At 36.0% G+C, this 15526-nt stretch overlaps 1 protein-coding gene and 1 pseudogene across 2 annotated transcripts in view; one reads left to right on the top strand and one right to left on the bottom strand.

The window, feature by feature from the left end:
• Window positions 1–3250: 3250 nt before the first annotated feature.
• LOC149806615 (syntaxin-like) lies at window positions 3251–8181 on the bottom strand (annotated as a pseudogene). Its single transcript, XR_016420655.1, has 2 exons — window positions 8122–8181; window positions 3251–6867 (listed from the first exon to the last, which is right to left on the bottom strand). The product of XR_016420655.1 is annotated as a syntaxin-like (transcript).
• Window positions 8182–9141: 960 nt separating this feature from the next.
• The window catches only part of LOC149806614 (uncharacterized), a 49030-nt gene continuing 42645 nt past the window's right edge, over window positions 9142–15526 (top strand). Inside the window, exon 1 of the mRNA XM_089955606.1 lies at window positions 9142–9292. The gene's annotated coding sequence lies outside the window, so the exon portion shown is untranslated. The remainder of the gene's footprint in view (window positions 9293–15526) is intronic.

Raw genomic sequence — 15526 nt, 5'->3', positions numbered from 1 at the left:
ACCAACAGCAGCCTGTGGATAAGAAGAGTCTATATAGAGAGACAAGGTTGCCTCAAGAGGACTCTGATGTATGGCCCTGCTGTAAGACGAAGTTTGAGGACAAGAAGATGTCGCAAATGCCCTTTATGTTAAGGGCATATTAACATAAACCAAAGGCCCTTTTCAGGGCCAGCCATATTTCTCGAAAAGAGATAGTCTTTGAATTGCCTACCCCTTTTTTTAAAAAAAATTTAAAAAAAAAATCCCATGTTAAATTCCCCTTGTCCGTAGAGTGTCCCACGATTTATTCCCATGTTAAATTCCCCTTGTCCGTAAAGTGTCCCACGATTTATTCCCATGTTAATTCCCCTTGTCCGTATATGTTCCCACGATTTTTCGCCATGTTAAATTTCCATTGTCCGTAAAGTGTCCCAGGGGTGTTTTGACTGGAATTTCCATTGTCCGTAAAGTATCCCACCTTACTACTGGTGTCCAATATGGTTATTATGGCAGCCATCTTGGAAACTTTTTTGTTGCTATTGCTCCTGGATGGAAAATCATATTGACACGAGGTCTTCACCAAAAGTCATGGGATATCTAGTTGGTCCTAAGTCAGGATGGTGATTGTGTTATATTTACTTAATCAATGGTCAGATCAAATTTAGGTCTTTGCTAAAAGGCTTCTTAAGATGTCTAGTTGATCCTAAAATGGTGTTGATGTGACATCCAATATGGCAAAAACAGCAGCCATCTTGAAAATCTTAATATTGCCAAACCACCTGAATCGATCACTTTATCAACATGGAGTTTTCACTAAAGACTTGTTCTGTCTAGTTGGTCCAAAATAAAATGCTGATCTGATGTCCAAGGAGGAATCATAATGATATGAAGTCATAGACCAGAAGAGCTTATGGGATGGTCTGTTGTCTGTCATCCTTCTGTCCATTAGATTGTTTCAGAGGTAGATTTTGGTGTGTTGGGGTTGGTTTTACAGATAATGTTTTTGGCACAATGGTAGGTGAGGTGTTTTTCGTTCATTAAGTCCACTATTTGTTTCTCTTTTATTGCCAATCTGCATTCTGCCGATATAGGATAATGGTTTTCTTTACAGTTAGCACATTTTTGTTTAGTTGTATGGCATTCTCCTTTGTGTGGACCTCCGCAGTACTTACATCTTGGTTTGAATCTACATCTGAGGGCATAGTGTCCCCAGTGCAGGCATTTGGTGCAAAATCTTGGCCTATTTATGTAGTTTTCCAGCTTATGGTACACTCCTGACTGTCCTAGTTTTATTACTGAGGGTATTGGCTCGGTAGCCTTTATAACTGCTTTGTTTGTTTCTTGTCCCTTGTGATTTTATAAGACGATAGACTTTGGTGGTCTGTGTTCCATTTGCTGTGAGTTTATGAAGTAGGAGTTCATTGCTTATGTCCTTGTTGTATCCTTTTAGTGCTATTACTTTTTTTAAAGATAGTGGTTTTAGTGGGTTCAGCCAGATTAGTTGTGGTTTCACTGTGTTTGGAGTTCGAAGTGACTCGTGTTTTCCTTTGAGTGCTATGGTGTCTCTCTACTTTGATCTTTATTGGGCCTATAGTTTCAATTTGGATGAATTTTTCCACCTGTTAAATTGTGCTGCATTGGACAATCAGGTAGTTTCGCCTTGGTTTTATCAGTTTGAATTGTCCAGTGTGAATTTTGGCCAGTGCTGTCATAATACTATTGGTACTTAGACTAGTAATTCTGTTGCACCTGCTGCTTATGTATATGGTGTGTTCGATAGAATGATAATTGTGAATTTTGTTTTGGGGGTTCTGTTGTTGTTTTATTCCTGTTTTGAGTTAACCTTACTTGTGTGTGGGGGGGGGTTGGGGTTGGTTGGTTGTTTTTGGGGTTTAGCGGGCCCTTGCCTTTACCTAGGCATGTGTTTTGGGTTGTTTGGGATCTTTGGGTTGCCTTATTAGTGATGCTGCTGGGTAGTTTTGTAGTGTGTAATTTATTGGATTTGTTCCCATAGGTTGGTGGTTCCCTTGGTGTTATTATTCCAGATGGTCCAGGAGTTTGGCTTGAGAGTATAGTTTCTTTCCGAATGTTTTGATTTTTTTTTTTTATTTTGTTTTGGATTTCCTGTTTTTTGGTTTGTTTGCATGTTTCTAGGATTGGTTATTTCATTTTTGGTGAATTTTGGGGTGCTGGTTATGGTTATTTGGTCTAATTGCGGGGAGTTTAAGGTAAGTAGGTTACTGTCAAATTCATTTGTTAGGTTTGGAATAGTAGTGTCTGTATCTTCGTTTGTGTGTGGTTTTTTCGTTTCCTTGAAGAGGATTGGCGATAGTATTGGCATCGTATTTATATTGTTCCCTGGAGTGTAGTTTTGTATTTCTAGTAGTCTCTGTTGGTGGGGTGGGGGTGTTAGTTATGTCTGCTGGTTTGTGGTTTGTTTGGTCTGTGTTTGTGACCAGAATTTGGGGTCCCAGTGTGATGTTGGTTGAATTGGAGTTTGCTGTGGTTGGTACGACTTGCGTTAATCTTGCTTGTTTTACATGCTTTATTGGTGCTGTTTGGAGTTGTGATACATCCATTAATTTTACTGATTTATTGATAGGGTTGCTTGGTGGCTTGTGTGCGGGTTTGGATTGAATACAGCCATTTGTTTGGACCTAGTTTGCATTCTTCTACTTAAATTTCGTCTATCATTGAATGATGACTTATCTTTTGTTTTTGTCCTAACGCCCAGTCTGCTCCTCCGCTCCAAGTCTCTCATTTGTTCCTTTGTTTTCTGTTACGTGTTCCTATCGTTCCTTTGTTCTGTGCACTTCCTTTGTTCACGGCTTGGCGGGTTGCTAATCGTTTCCTCTTCTTAGTATTGTTTCTTTGCTCTTGTTTTCCTGTTCCTTTCTTCTATGTTAATTGGTGATGGTGGTGGCCGCACTCAGTAGAACTTTTAAAATTATACACCAAGCTGGATTTACACAGTAAACAAATCAAGCAAATTGAGAGATGACAATTTATCAAGTTTACAGTATTTTCTATGTGTTCGTGCTGTGTTAAATGGCTGCAAAAACAATATTTAAACATCTTTTTACTATGAGCTAGACATTTGTGCTGCATATACAAAATACAGGTATACCCTAAACGTCGGGGATGCATGCATCAAAAAGTTCGACGTATAGTAACAATACGTATAGTGAAGCAATTATTCTCTTAGTAATTAATCTATTAATGGGGACGCTAGCACGTGCAAAACAAATATCAACAACGTTTAACAAAAACATAACGTTTTATATGTTTAATTGCAGTTGAAAACATATAGTAATAAGCAAAAAGTGCCCGGTTCATAACATTTTAAGTCACATGAATGGTATGACAATATTTTTAAGACCTTTTATAGATGTAGCACATACAGTACTATACAAAACGACACCTAAATTACTGAAAAGTGTCACTATAAATACAAATACCATTAAGATATCGAGTGAAACTGAAACATAATTATGATTTCGAAGCATTTAAGTACTTTGCCTCAGCTCTGATAAAAAAACAAAACGATGTTATCTTCCTTTTCCAACTGTTCTACAGTGACAACAGTTAGCAAATTAGACAAAAGTTATATATAATGGACACACGTTAAGTGATGTTGAACTCTGGTGCTTGTTAAGGGCAGAAAGTCCACTCGAATTCTCAAGGCGTGAATCTGCAGCTATTTGGCCTAGTGACAAGTATTTGGCAAAGTTTTACTCATCCCAGTCAACTTTCACCCAGTAGACCAAGTAGTTTTCGAAGCCTTGAGTATATAGTAACATAAGAGTGCCAAGCAAAGAACACAGACTTTGATGTGTCATTGCACAATGTTCTGACATATCATGGTCTATGTTGTTCCAGTACAAGAATATCCCCCCTGGCAGTAAGTGACACGGGAACTCACACTTCCAATTAATTGATAAATTTATACACCTTTGCTAAGGCCACTGTTTAGCACAAATATTTGACGATTGATTAAAGTATAAACAATTTTCAATTTGCAATTTACATTCAAGAACCGAATCATATTGTGGAAATCATCACCCGTACTATAATGCGATGATGTCCCATTTTCACATTAAATTGTTGAAAATTCATTCAGTCGGAAAACTAGTATAATTATCTTTTAACTTCCAGCATAGAGTATATGGATTCTCTTAAAATTCTTTCTGCTGTCCATTTCATTGCTTTTGCCTGTTTCATTCAAACACAAGCTAGCATCATACTTACAAACCATATTTGTTAATGCTTATATGTGAATCAAATGACATTCAATGTACATGTATGGCTTGGCTAAAACAAAGTTTTACACCAAGCATGTATGTATAAATGAATATATATAAATACATATCTAAATGCAAGACAGTTAAATCTTACCTATACTGTGCCCATTAGAGGGCCTAAAAAATTTAATAGGTAAAAACTGCAAAATACTATGGTCAAATCAACTTTTCCAAATAAATGTAATTATGTAGCCTTACATGAGAAAAGAGAGAATGTTTTAAAAGGAATAAAAAATAAACAATATAGTAAAACTATTTACACAATCCTTAGAAAAAGGTCCAAATTTTTACAGAAATCACATTGCTTTGTTTTTTAAAAACAGTCAAAAGATTTTACTTGGTTCTACAGCATTATAAGGTTTCCTAACAGAGTTTACATAAAAAACTGTCATGGAGTGAAAGTCAATACACTTGTAAAGAATGTGTCCTACAGTCAGTGGATATGGAAAATGTGTGCAGTTTGGTTCACCATTCTCTTATACATGAATAGATCCAATATATATAAAGAATGGTAATCTCAAATGATGGTTTTGATGTTCCAATGCTTGCTTATATAATTCTCATTCCATTTGTTGTTGTTGTGGGGTTAACGCCATTTTTCAGCACACGATAGGCTATGCATGGCGGCCAGTATTAATGGTGGAAGAAGAACCCAGGAAAACCCAGAGAAGAACCACCCACCCACGAAAAGCTACTGGCAGTCTTTCTCACGTACCCACATTGGCAGAATCCTAGACTCGAACCCACCCAGACAGAGGTGAGATGGCAGTGATCCGTAATAGAGAGCGCTTTAGACCACTCGGCGCCCCCTCATTCCATTTACTGTGTATATAGAACAATGTTTGACGTCATTATAGGGACAGATTTATGCAATGTTTGATGTCATAGGGGCAGATTTATGCAATGCTTGATGTCTTTATAGGGACAGATCTATACAATGTTTGATATCATTATAGGGACAGATTTATGCAATGTTTGATGTCATTAAATCAAACCCGTCTCTCATTAAAAAACATAAAATATCTTATGTCATCTTTCTTTCACAAACAAGTGATTGCAGTGAAGGTTTTGCTGCTTTATCTGCCTTTTTATTGCTTTTATACCACTCTGATTAGTCAGCAACTGGCAACAGTATTGAAGAAACTTTCGGATTTTACAAACAAATATTGTTCCTGTACTAATTGGGATATCATAAATGGGTTGTCAAAGCTTTTATAAAGATCACTTATGTATTTTGAGGTTTGAATAGGGTTCAGTGATGCGAGTATGGCAGTAATTTTGTCGTATAAATGGGGGCTTTATCCAGTTACCAGCTCAAGATGATGCCGTGGGTTTTGCAACAACAGACACAATCCTGCATGCATCTTTTGAACTGTCTATACAGGGGCATCTGGCGAAAATAGAAAGCTTGGTTTTCAATAAATTTACTATGAAAAACAAGCTGACTGGTTGAGGACTTTTTGAACAAAGATCAAATATTACAGTTATGCACTGTACTAACCAGTATCATTTGGAGACACAAGTTTTCAAACCTTTGCAAGACTGACTTTTACTGGAGATAAGCACAAATTTTAATGCCAAATGACGAATGAAATCTAATTTAGGCAGATAATTTTTTAAGGTTTGGAATCTGGGTCCAATGATGGCATTATATGAGAGAGATGATATGGATCACAGTATAGCAGATATGCAAGACAGTAACCATTAACGTTTTGTGACAATAACCACTGTTATCACGCCTGCTATTACTAAAATAACAAGCACAATACAGCCAATCAGGAATAGTTTTTTCCTGAACCGTTTCCTTTTATACTCAATGGCATTGTTAATCTGACGATTACCATCCTCCACATTATAGGCAGCCTCTTTTACATGTTTTTCTGTTGTATTAATTGTTTCTCCTTGGAGAAGAATCATAGCATTGACTGCCTTAAATAAATTATTAACTTCAACCACACCAGTCTCAAGTTTTTTTATTTCCTCATTTCGAGCCTCGATTTCTTGTAGATCTAGAAGTGACTGCTGTTGTTCCAGAAGCAAATTCCCTGTGAACATGGTCTGAATGTCTTGTAAATCGGTTGTTCCTCCTGATTCATCCTCCTTATTCATAATTTCCATTTGTTTTTTATGCATCTTTTTGGTTCGATCAATATGTTCTACCTATACCTCCCCAAAGTAATTCATAAGTCTTGTAATATCCGATGAAAGTCTGTCTAGATGAGTCAACATTAAGCGTCCATTTGTGGATGATGAATCTATGTCTACCTCTGTTCTGAGATCTTTAATGTCTCGGTTTTTTATTTGCACTGCAGCTGTTAAGACCTGGTCTGACAATGCATCTAGATTCTTCACCTGCTTGCTGTCTATCGATGGGGGAAGCATACAAGTCCCGCTGAATTTTCCTCATTTCATCAACACTGTCTTTTAAACCAGATATCTTACCTTCAATCTGACTGACTTTATTCAGAAAAACTGGCAAAGTGTGATCCATTTTGGTAACTTTTCCTTTTTTAATCATTGTCTCGTCTTGACTTGCTGCCTCGGATTTGGCCTGAAATTCAGCTGATCTATCTCTCACCATGTCTTCCTGGAGAAGAATGAAACTTATGATCACAGAATGGAGAGCAACAAGACTGTTACACACTGTTGACAATAGATGATCCCGTCTTCTTCCCGTTTCTCACCCGAGATTATAAATGTCTTTGGTTTCAATAGACACACACAAGAAAATGCTGAACAAGCCGTAGGAAAACCTGTTTTAGTTGGGCATCAGGTAACACTATGAAAATCTCGATTTGCTTAGGATAGCTGAACTATAATCCACATATCGAACACTACAGTCATACCTGCTGGTTTGTCTGCGTTTAGCCAGTCATGCCAGGTGACTCATAGTACTAATATTAGTACCCTTACTCCTACCCCTCGTGGACAGGGTACTAACATGAGCATATACGTGTCAATGGAGCAAGCCGGGTGTGATTCACACCCGACGCTCATTTAGCCCAATAATAACAATTTGAACATATTCCTTGAATATAATCCAATAAATTAGTAGTCCTCTTATTTAAAACCGGAAATATGGAAAATCATTGTAGAAATAGTTGTAAAATCTCGTTAACCTTTCTTATCCGATATTTTCGTTTAAATCGTCCGCCATATTAGTTCAAATAATGATTACTTCCGTTCTCAGCCTCTTTTGTTTGTGTGCCATATAAGGACATTGAGGCCTTAATTGGAAACGTAAACAAATCATAGTAAAAATTTGGCGCGGTTTGAGTAAGAAATTCTGCACATTAAAAGTAAATACGGTTTGTCGGCAACTTTGAAATTCCACCAAGAAGCGATTATTCGCCACTTGATTGATAATAACATAGCGTAGAATATCCAAATATGGTCTGGCAAGCCTCACGTAGAAAAAGGGTCACATTGAGAGTCTCGCGTTATCTGTCATGGCGAACACGGTGAGGTTAGTGTAACCATGCCGATTTATTTTGTCGCGTAAGGGCTTAATAAATTCAAAATAAGCCAAACTTCTTTCCCAGCATGATTATACTTATGTAGTAGATTTCTACACTGTTTGTTTTTCTGACTTTAGTGATGATTTTTTTTTGGTTCCATTACATGATATGGGATCATTTCGTAGCCTCAACCACAACAAATCAAGTTGAGGCTATGACATCGTAGCTAGGTGACTCATTGTTTAAAGATGGATGATGAGTGACTTAGGGCAGTTAATTTTAGCTGTCGTAATTTATCGAATCAAGAAAATCTTTGTCAAACAAAGAGATTTTTTTTACTGATTCTAAAAGGGCCTTTACTTCAGACAAATTAATAGTTTTACCTCAGGAAAAATGGCTATGTACTGCTACAACACTCTACAGGGTAGTTCAGTCCGGTCACTAGATTAACCAGAATAAAAGTGGTCACCGGAACAAATACCGGAATAGCTATTTGCTGGCATAAAAACGTGAATAAAAGTAACAACCGGAATAATCGTGTAATACAAAAATGAAACGAGGATTTAACAGTTAAATTTTTTGCATCTAAAAGCGAAATTGTGGGTTGTGCTTGCAACTGAAACATTTGCAGTAAATGGTGACAAGATATTACAATTAAAGTGCATACTGATTACAGTATGTACAGTCCCCAAATATCCCCAAGTACCCCCTCCCACCGACATTTTAGCAAATTGGACGGGAAACATGAATTCTGCGGCAAAGTTACATCCTACAATTAGAAGATATGAAAATTAAAACTAAACCAGAATTGTTCACAAAAGCGTGGTCATATAATATTTATGTGTATTTTTGAGTTTAATTTCATTGGCTTCCAATTGTGTTTACACCTTCGCGTTTAGTAGTGCCGATCGATGTCACCTACAGAAGCGACGTCTTTCACTGAGTACCATTTTGGTAAGTAAAGACGCAGAAACTCTTTAAGCTCTAGGTTGTTTTTCTTCTTTCTTCACAGCTCAAATTCATCTGATACAGACGACAGTAGAAAAATTTACTATATTTTACCACAAAAGTTACGCTATAAAAGGAAAACAGCTGATTATATTTATTGTGAATCAAGTTAAATCACAATTATGCAATAAACATATATGTATAATATAAAAAGAAAATAAAGGCAAGTATTATTGACTTTATAGGAAGGGAATGGACAAATAAAAATACATACAATATATAGAAAAATATTGTTATGTATATCAATATTTTTCAAAAACTTTTGTACATGATTGCATAGGATCTATAAATAGGAATGTATGACCATTAACGATATTTATAATAAACCTGTTTACAGTTTACGGTTTTTTCCATTGGATGGGTAGGTCATGTGGGTTGTTTTTGAACGTCGGATATTGTGAAACATCACGCAGCGAGTAGGAGAAGACCGCGATTTGGGCCCTATGCATGTACAAAATACCAGGTCGTCGAGTTGTGCAGGCGTACTTTGTGTGCGCTCTGAGGCAAACTTGGAATACCAACTGATGATAACTCTCATACAGAAAGGTATTACACTTTTTATCTAGAGCAATTGCACTAGATCCAGCATTCCTTTTCATTTGTTTTTGTTTCTTTTTGTCCCAATTGGGAACCTTAATTTGTTCCAATTTTTAAAATTTCAATGCATGTTCATTAATGTTTACCTAGTCCCGTTGGATTGTGAACTTATTTTTGTATTTGAGGTGTGTGCAGATCCAATTGCACAAAATCTAGAATAGTGCTCACCGCATTTGTGAGTAATTAGTTAGTGAATTAGTAGCTACTATTTGATAGGAGAAATTATCTCATGCAAATGGAGTTAGAAACAGAAATCTTGCCTAACCTTGTGCAGTCGGGGAACCAAGCTAAGTACCTACTTTAAGACTAAAGTACAGGATAGAGTGCTCATGGCATTCCACCCTCCGGGGTGTCAAACGATAGATTTTGGAAATGTAGCCAGCGCGCCTTGGCAAGCTGAAGTTCTGACTGCCCTTAAGGTAATGGGGATTGATATAGACAAAGTAGATGGCCTGCAGAATGCAGGCTATAACAAGTACGTCATTTATCCTAAGGACTTCGACACCCCCTTGATAGAGGCGGCCGAAATTGAAATACAGGGAAATAAGGCAAATATATACAAAACTGAACCTCTAACCAGAGAGACAGAGGCCAAGACAATAGATGTCTCCATATCAGGCCTCCCTCTGGAAGTCGAGACCATATAAGTTATAAACAAAGCTGAGTGGAAACTAAAAACCAAAGTTAAGAAAGCAAAAATGGCCACAGTATGAGGATTTGGGAATGTTAAGACAGGTGTACGAATCCTCGCTGTGGCAGAAGATACCCCCAGAATTCCGACATTCTTTTATGTAATGGGATTTAGACTGAAAAGTTGGTTCCGGGGGTGCGAGAACTATAGGAAGTGCCCTAAATATCAGCAGACAGGGCATAATCACAAGGAGTGCACAAACCAGCAGGCACAAACAACAACAGCTTACGCTAGCAAAGTGGCTAGCAATCAACCAATACCCAACAGTGACTTTAACACACAACTAAATAGATTAATACAGGAAAGAAACGGGGGGGGGGGGGGAGAGACAAAACTGATATATCAGTAAACAACGAATTCGTGAACTTACCAGAAATAGACGTAACAGAAATAGAATGGGAGAAAAGTCCCAATAAAACAGGGAAACTAAAAACTCCCTACAAGGCAAACCCAATTACACTAATAGGTTTTCTCACCTACAAGAGGAGGAAAACTCCCTGGGAGTCGAAAAGGGAAAAACGAAAGGTGAGGAGTCAGAAGTGAACATGAATCACCTGACCTCTACTCCGTTATCAAAACTGAGACTGAAAAAAAGGAAAGCCCTCTCTAGGTCGGGTTCATCGCAAGAGAGAGGCAATAGTGACACAGAACGAGAAAGTCCGCAGTCAGTTTATGAAATCAAGGACGATAAGATCTGGGGGAAGAAAAAATTGAGACAGGAACAAGAAAGTGACAGTGAAGACCAGAGCGAAATAGACAGTGACAGAGATAAAGAATAAACTGACTCAAAACTGACGGAACACGAAATGAAACGGAAATGTACACAGAAAATACCACAGATCAAACGAGTATAGACAGGACAGAAGAGAATACAACGGAGGAAGTTACTCCAGCATAGATTAATACTGGGGGGGGGGGGGTCCAGTGCCCCCTCAAACAAAATCAGATAAATTATCAAATTAATTAACATACATACTATACATTCTTAACTATATTTTAAATAATAATCACTATAACCGAAATGCGGCAACCTGGAAGAAAAATGAAAAATGGAAGGAAAAAACTTCCGTGTTTCATCTATAAATGTAAATGGGATTAATAGGGATAAATTAAATTATGTAATGAAACCAATAACGACATTCTGTTTATACAAGAAACACATAATGGATTCATTAAAGAGTTACTGGCGTTATGTGAGGAAAAAATGAATGGTATACTGATTTTAAATGATTTTAAGGGGAAAGACGTAAGAGGAGGGGTAGCAACATTTATTAAAAATAAAAGGGGAGTAAACTGGAAAAGGGAAAATGAAGGGGATTTTTTTAAAGGGAGAATGATTCACATTATAATAGATGTCCACCTTTTAAATGTATACATGCCGGCTAATAAATACCACAAACAACAATTTTTAGAAAACTTATCAAAATACAAGGAAAAATATACCATGGAAAATTTAGTTTTAGGGGGAGATTTTAACTGGGTGGGAGAAAATATAGAGTAGGGGAATTAACTACAAATGACGTAAGCTTTAAACCAGAGATGGAATTTTTCCTAAACAAACACAAAATGGTAGACGTATATAGGAAATTAAATTTACTTCGGAGGGATTACACATACGAGTCAAAAATATACTAAGGGAGTAGATTAGATAAATTCTATTGTACCTACTATGAAAAAAGATATATAAAGAAGCAGGCATTACGGATTTTAAAGTCTCGGATCACAAGTTAGTATATTTAGAAATAGAATTGAAAATAAACTTAAATGGGGTAAAGGGAACTGGAAAATGAATAACAAGATTTTGGATGAGAAAGATTTTATCGTAGAAATTAAAGTAGAAAAAATAAATTATATATAAGGGAAACGTAGATATTTTAAATGAATGGGATAAATTAATAACTTTATTTTTAAAAAACGCTATTATTCAAAAATAAGGAAGGAAAAAGAAAAAATGAAAAAAGACGCGATTATAAGACAGCTAGAAAAAATGAATACAAATGAGAGAGAAAGCATACTTAAAGGGAAATTAAATCAGATATTAGATGAAGAAAACAAAGGGAGAGAGATAAGGGCTGGAAAATTTACCACAATATATAAAAAAGCGGAGGGCCTATATAAAAGAGAGGAGTTAAAGGTGGGTCGGTGGGGTGAAAAATATATTGAAACTTTAAAAATTAATGAAGGAAATGATTCCAACAGAAAGAAAATTTTAAAACATATTGAAGAATTTTAAAGTAAGTTGTATACATCACAACATATTAATAATAAAACAATAGAGGAATACCTACAAGGAATAGATTGCGAAATGATATCATCAGAACACAAAACCCCAGGTAGAGATGGACTCACCGCGGATTTTTAGATGGAATTCCGTGACGAGTTATATTGTATAACCATTTTAGAATGGTTATACAACAATATTCATTTGAGAAATGATACTATGGCAGAAAGCATGAGGGAAGGGATTATAACACTAATATACAAAGGGAAGGGGGATAGGGAAGATCTAAAAAGTTGGAGGCCCATCTCCCTCCTAAATACGGAATACAAATTATTAAGTACAATTTTAGCAGAAAGAATTAAAAAGGGAATGAATAAAATCATAAACATAAATCAAACATGTGGGGCCAAGGGGAGGGACATTCATAATAACATTGTAAGTATTAAAACAATTATAGATTATATACAGGAATGTGGGCTAAAAGGTGCTATGGTACTTTTTGACCAGGAAAAAGCATTTGACAGATTAGAACACAACTATATGCAAAATGTCTTAGAAAAATTTGGATTTGGAAATAACTTTCAAAAGTGGACTAAAATCCTGTACAACAAAATAACCTCAAGAGTACAGGCCAATGGAGCGAACACGGGAAAATTCGACATACAAAGATCAGTGAGGCAAGGATGCCCACTATCTATGCTATTATATGTAATAGCAATTGTTACTCCTAAGTATAAGAATAAGACTGAACAGTAAAATTGAAGGTATTAAAGTTCCAAATATAAAGGATGAAATTAAGATGCTACAACATGCAGATGATTGTACTAACTTTATAAAAGACCCAAATCCCTTCAAACACCTTGAAAATGAATTTGAAAAATTTGGTAAGGCTTCAGGGTCTAAAATCAACCATGAAATAACATAAATATTAAAGATAGGGAACTGGTGGGGCAATCACCCCGGACTCCCACCCCGTCTAATCAAGGACCGAGTTAAGGCATTGGGAGTCTACTTTGGGAGAAGAGATGAACAGGAAAACTGTAAAAACATAAAAAAAGAAAATAAAAGAAAATGTGAATATCTGGGCACTAACGCCACTTTGTATAATGGAACGGGCCCAGGTGGCCTCAACATATATGTACTCTAACATAAACTATATTTTAAAATCTACAGAAATAGAAAATGCCACTTTAAAAAATAGATAATTATATTATTAATTATATATGGGACTATAAAACCCACTACATAAATAAAGAAACGTTATATAGAGCGAGAGAAACGGGGTGGGGTTGGGTTAGCATTACCTAATCCCATTTTAATTAAATATGCCAACATTTTAAATAGATTTAAAAGATTAAAATCTGAACCCAACCTACCGTGGGAAAGGATATATATATATATATATATATATATATATATATATATATATATATATATATATATATATATACTGGTACGGTTTTACGATGAGGAATAGGAGGGAAATGTATCAAAATAATAAATTAATAAAAAAAATTGAAATACCTAGAAAGTTCAGGCATATTAAAGAATTACTAATTAAATATCGTGGTAAAACAGACTTATGGGAAAAGGATGAAAAAGATACATATCAATGGATAAGAGAAGATACAACAAAAAAAGTAGGAGTAAAGTAGAACAAGAAAATTTAGGTGTAAATTGGGAAAGAGCCTGGGGGCACTGGAACAAATTAGGATCACTTAAAATTCAAAGCCTCTGCTTCAAATACATGCACAACGCATGGTTGACAGGAGAGATGGCAGTGAGACGGCACATGATCAGAGTATCGCCAAAATGTCCACTGTGTAAAAACGCCCCTTTCAGTAAATACCATACCATGACGCAATGTGAATAAAGAAAAGAAGAAAGACTAAAGATAATAGGGGAATATGCAAAAAGGACAATTACAAAAGAGAAAACATTTTATTTATAGATGGGAAATTTGACAAAAATACATTTTATAAAATTACAGATTACATTGTTGGAACAATGAGGGCCTGTGGGAAAATAAGTGATAGGTAGATAACTATGAAATAACTTGTTAAGGAATTGGTATTTGGGGAGAGGAAGGAACATAAAGGGGAGGGGAATGGGAGGGAGAGCTTTGGTTGGCTACCCATTAGGGGTGTGATACTGTCAGTGCGCAGGCCAGAGCCTCCAACTCTTTCCCCGGCCCAGACATGAACCCCACCAAACAACAGGACCCAATTTCAAGTCTTAAAAATTCAATTTTTTTGTTTTGTTTTGTACTAAAACTCGTATACATAATTTGAAAATCTACTAAATCTAAAAATACGAAACTACAGGGAATCCACAGGGAATCTATATGGGGAAAGTACAAGGGGATGACATCATGGGGCTACGTCACATGGCGCTACGCGAAGTGGACAGGCCTATGAAAGTGACTTGGAAAAACACCCCATATAGAACATAAACAGACAAAACAAAAACACAAATACAAATAGACAAATACAAACAGAGAATACTACATAGTAAATACCCCACTGACCCGTTCTTTATCTCAAACCATGCAGCTCCCGTACTGTATGGTTGACAAATCTACAATCTTGTAGTTATACAAACAATTTCGAATTTTTTTAAAGAAATAATTTAATAAAATAGTAAAGAGAAGCCTAACTCGATCCAGGAGAAATACAATGAGAATAAAGAAGTGTGGATCTTGAATCGAGCACAGCCTATCTGTTTCTAATTCTAGCTCTTTTTGCAAGGAACGACACAGATTAACACTCGAATAAAACAATAGAATTTTTTTCATAACCTAATATATTGCACCGTTCCAATCGCCAATATTCTAAATTGAAATTAAATTAACGGAAAATAACATAAAATATATTAAAATGGATTATAAATCCAAAGAATTAAAATAAGACAACTGGGAAAATGCTTGATTTATACTTGCTGTCTCAAACACACAGAAAATATACCATACACACAATATAGCACTAAAACACATAGCAAGCACTGAGACTTAGGCGACCTCTAGCAAAGGTCACAACATTTTCAACGGAAGGGACTTCGAGCAAGGTGAATAAAACCAGGCTCGGACGAACGACCCTATAGATAACACTAGGGAAAAATAAATAACCCATAAAAAATTTAAATTTAAACTTTTGATACAAAATTCTGTTTAAATAGAACATACAACATATCTGAGGGGGAAACACACAAACATAAAATACTTTTTAAATACTTTTTTGGAAATGGGGGGGGGGGGATCTGTTTGGCCCCCTAC

Source organism: Sinohyriopsis cumingii, chromosome 1 (assembly GCF_028554795.1).
Source record: "Sinohyriopsis cumingii isolate HCF-2022 chromosome 1, ASM2855479v2, whole genome shotgun sequence".
In the NCBI taxonomy this organism is placed as follows: domain Eukaryota; kingdom Metazoa; phylum Mollusca; class Bivalvia; order Unionida; family Unionidae; genus Sinohyriopsis; species Sinohyriopsis cumingii.
The sequence above is the reverse complement of the archived record's forward strand: the minus strand, read 5'-3'. Positions and strand labels throughout refer to the sequence as shown.